Source organism: Dendronephthya gigantea, unplaced genomic scaffold (assembly GCF_004324835.1).
Source record: "Dendronephthya gigantea isolate DGI-Jeju-01 unplaced genomic scaffold, DenGig_1.0 000082F, whole genome shotgun sequence".
NCBI classification, from domain to species: domain Eukaryota; kingdom Metazoa; phylum Cnidaria; class Anthozoa; order Malacalcyonacea; family Nephtheidae; genus Dendronephthya; species Dendronephthya gigantea.
The window spans coordinates 987,735-992,527 of NW_021163092.1; the positions used below are offsets into that span (position 1 = coordinate 987,735).

The following is a 4,793-nucleotide window of genomic DNA, read 5'->3' on the forward strand; positions in this document are numbered from 1 at the left end:
TTTTCAAACTTTCACGCGTGTTTCTATAACTAGCGGGATAATGTGAAACACCTTTAAGTGTTCTATTACGGCTAGACAATGTTCAACATTATGAATTGATGCATATTGTTAATCAATCAAACACAACAAAATGGCCAGTATATATAAAGACACTATGGCCATTATATACAAAAATAAGGCACTATAATACTGTTTTTAGATGGAAAATCTAATTGCATGTTAGTCAATAGATTAGATTAGTAGATTCAAAATAGCATATTAAAATCTTCAAGCTGTAGCTACCTTATGTAAACTCTATAAATAGACTTAATTTTATCCATATGATTCCCCTAGACGAACTTCAATGGGAGTTAACCAAACGGTATGCACACATTTCAAATTGAAAATTAAAACTTAGGATTAAATAATCAAAATAACCACAACAAATATTTACTTATAGCTTTACCTACCACTTATTGCTATTTTTTCTTCTTTGTTCTTCGAAGTTCGAAAGCGTACTTTGCAAACGTTGAAATTTAAATAAGCCTTTCTAAAGATGTCAATTTAAGCGCGCTATACAGTCCTAGCGGTCATTATAAAAAGCGTTCAAAAGCGTCTCGTTGATTAAATCGCCCGACAACCTCGAAAGGAGAAGACAGCAAGTTCGTTGAAGAAATTAAGGCAAAGTAAGTTAATGAATTATTAGTTCATGCATGCATACTGTTTCACTCTTCATTGTTCAACCTTTTCTTGCGACTAAGACTGTTCAGAATTATGATAGAAACCCTTGCTTGGTTTATGATTTGACCTTGCATGGCTTAGAAAAAGCTTTTACAATCACTTATCAAAGATTTTACCCTTATATTCGATAGAAGTTATGATTGAAATCACTGTTCACTGTTTTTCTACGGACATCCCAAGCAGCACAGCCATAAATCGCTAAACAGGGAGCTCCCTTCTCATGCACGCGGTTAAAATATTCTTGTAATTAACAGGATATGCATGACTGTGTTATTGGATAATGCGATAAAGTTTCTGTCATTAATAAAATATCACGGACAGAAATTTGTAAGCAGAAATAAATTGAGTGCAACGTAATCTTTCGAATAGGGTATTGATAAAATAACATTCTATACAGTATACTTTCACCGAAATTTGAAGTAAAGAATACTGTAAAACTGTAGAGTACAAAGTACGGAAACGCTAAAACATAACCATAGGTATTTGTAGGTCGGTTCTAGTTTACCTTGATTTTACCAGAACAAAATTTTCGATTTGTGAGCTTCCTATACATTTCCGAGCCAATGCTTTAGCCATTTATCACGTTGAATTACTTTGTAGAGATGCAGAGTTCACATCTATACCAGCAAAACATAGAACCTCGACACCGCAGGAACTTCGATATGTCCTGATTTACAAAAGAACAACCAGGGCAAATTGTAAATATTCGATTATTTTCCCGGCTAATATTTTGCGGAATTTAGGAATGCGCAATACACTTTATATAGAGCAGTAATGAAAGATAGTTTAACAAGTATGAAAATTTTTACGCCGATAAGCATATTCCGCGATTTCTGCATGGCAATGTTAAGGCGTTCTCCTTGGTATATATAGCCGACCTGCGCAAATTTTTCAGAATATCTAGCAAACTATATTGAAAGACTTTGCAATATGAAATGAGACGAAAAGAAAATATGTTCCCATTGACGGAATTTTCAAATGTAAGATGCAATATTAACAGATCTGCTAATTTTTATTACCATGCAGAATTGGTCAGATGCACATAAACAGCTCACCTGATTTTTATAATTACCAAATTTAAACCAGGAGGGGGCAGACTAACTAGATTCGGGCTGCTTTGGTTGAACGATTGGATATATATGGTCACACTGGATAGATTTTCAATTATATACATGCTTCTGTAGCTCTATAGCGACTGGTGAAAATGGGATTCAAATTTGCAGCATCGCTTTTGTTCCTTTTCTTTGTAATGATAAATGTTCATGGAATTAAACAAGGCCGCTTTGGCTTTGGACGTCTGTACAAAGACCAAGAAAAACAAGTTGATGCTGAAACAGGTGAGCATCGCCTCTTTGCATTGTTGCTGACTTGCTGTGTCTTTATAATAGACAATTTATATGTTGGGCTAATTATAATTTGGGCAGGAATGTCAAAGTATTAGAATCCTTATTTTAATTCCATGCATGAAGTAGTGGAAAAATACTTCACTGATTTCATGAAGCGTTCCTCGAAGAAAAAAGCGCGCCAAACCAGAGCCCTGTGGCAGGATATACAAGCAAGACATGTAGTATGCAGTTCATGAGTATTTTGAATGTCATTTTTTTCGTTTAAATGGTGAAAGTTTTTTTATTGAAATTGAGGACAGGCAGTTGACCTAGTACGGATTTTATGGAATTGAATAACTCGTGACAAGCATTTACTGACATAATGGGGTGTCATCATGAATATTAATAAAATGTTGCCTCTGATACAAAACAAAGTGCAATACATCGAAGTTATCATAATTTTATGAACCCTTTCTGCGCAATATGTCTTGACTATTATATAGAATGTAACGCCATGAAATAAAAGCATATTTTTGTACCTATATCTGAAAAGCTAATTGAATAACTCACTAAAACTCCCAAATTTTTATAGAACGAAGTGGTTTTTTGTGCTTTGGACCAGTCTCAGATGGTTTTTGCCATGCCGGACCATGTCCAGCCCATTTAACATTTTGCGGACAGCAACAGTGCATGGAACCGGCTTCAAACTGCTGCTGCTTTGTCTAGGGAACCATAAATAGGTACGGTGATCTACACTGGATATTTTTTTCAAAATCAATATTTTGTAGTATATATATATATATATATATATATATATATATATATATATATATATATATATATATATATATATATATATATTTCATAGTATATGTGGTGCGGTGAAGGAAAATTTCGATTCAGTTGTTGTAACTAACTCCGAATAGATTTTAAGTGCTATGAAGGAAGTGTATATATGAGTCGCCAGTCATTTTTTGTGGTAAGAAAAGTTGAGTAAATATGAACTGGACAGAGGCTAACGTTGAAAATCATATTCTCAACTGGAAGAATAATTCATTTGCTGTCTATTCAACATGCTGTAGCTTAGAGAGTGTAAAAAATATATGCTTGTGTATTTGCAAAATTGGGTAAAATAGGATTTGATCATCTCAAAGTAGGGTAACTCTCCAAAACCTACGACTATGTGTCTCTCAAGCAAGACTAGATCTCAAATAAGATATATCACACTCAGTGGGCTGGGCGTATTCTATTACAATTGATGTGGAATTGCGGTTCTTGTTCAGTAAATGGTATTTTTGATGAAATCACTGTCAGTTTATTTAATTGTACCAGTGTTCATGAAGCAGCCAAAACCATAGCATGGCGTAAAACTGACTTAATTATATCATTCTATGGTTTAACGGCTACGTATTTCACATTTTTTTCGATAGGTAGTTAATCCATTTTGCTCTGTGTTAAATCAGCACAATTTGGAAAATTTGAATTTAAATGATAATATAACTTTATGTGCGAAATTGTAACTGGGGCCTATGGTACACTGAAATAACAAGTTTTTGGCTTTGTGATTGTCGCCAATCGTGCAATGTTAAAAAACTTTACAGGCCTGGACTGTGCAATGCAAGCTTCCATATAAAAACGATCAGTAGAATAGAAATGTCTATACTTAGTAAATTGCCACGTGATCAAAAACATCTAATGAAATAACAATAGTTGCATATTGCACGTATTCTATAATTCTTATTTTAGTATCAACTATTACCTTTTTTTTCAGTCAAAGCGTGCATAGAGTCGTGAAGAAAAACAGACTATGGCAGTGTAGAATGATTAGTTAAAACATAAGTTGCATGACAAAAAGGGCAGGCATTGTAAACTAGATGAAAAGTATAAGCACAGTTAATTGCTGAATGTAAGCATTGAAGTAATACATGTTCTCACGACATACTGTTTGTGTTTCTTAATTACCTTGACTGCTCAATGATTGAAGTACGTTATACTACTTGGACAGAAATGCAGGCAGACAAGCGGTGAGGTATGCGGGCCCATGCAGTTCAGTTTTTCAGTGCATTTTTGAGATCAGTGTCGCTTGTATTATAGCAACAGCTAAAAGAAAATAATGGCATTCAAAAATCACTTTTCGAAATTGATGAACTTCATCGCGTTGGGGAACACATTTACGCGTATTTTTATGCTTCTATAATGCGATGTGCATAAAGCAATCTTTAGGAACCATCTTGGGCGTGAATATTTGCCAATGCATGCACACAACAAGCAAAATTGGAGCAGTAAGGTACGTAATATGCCCGGAGTATATACTTTTTTCACACAATTTCAATGCTGGAAAGTTAATATTCTTTCTCGGAAACATACTTGGGCATCTCATGAGTTGCCCTCAATTTTCAGTGTTCAAAGATGGATAAAATTGATGCAGTTTTGGATCGTGGACAAACATGACTTCTTAGTCGTGGGTAATATAAAAAGCAAATTTGATTCTCCCCTCATTTCTTAGGCGCGACGCAATATTGAGTTTCTAAATAAGTGCTATAGTCACGCACGCTTGGCGGCCATATTGACCTGCTTTACCCCTTAGACTCGTTAGAGCTTTATGCATGTAGTTTATGGTACAATTAATTATGTAGTCCTGGCCAAGGACTCTGGTATCCTCAGGGGTCGTAGATCCCCATGTTGGATGTCCTCACGGGTTTAGCAGGTGCTTCCCAGTATTGGACTTCGCCCAAGAGGGGTCATAGC

At 35.1% G+C, this 4,793-nt stretch overlaps 1 long non-coding RNA gene across 1 annotated transcript; it reads left to right on the forward strand.

Moving 5' to 3' along the window:
* The first annotated feature begins 364 nt into the window (after positions 1-364).
* On the forward strand, positions 365-4,191 carry LOC114532962. Its single transcript, XR_003688009.1, has 4 exons — positions 365-665; positions 1,905-2,057; positions 2,638-2,785; positions 3,817-4,191. It is a non-coding gene; the product is annotated as an uncharacterized LOC114532962 (long non-coding RNA).
* The last annotated feature ends 602 nt before the right edge of the window (positions 4,192-4,793 follow it).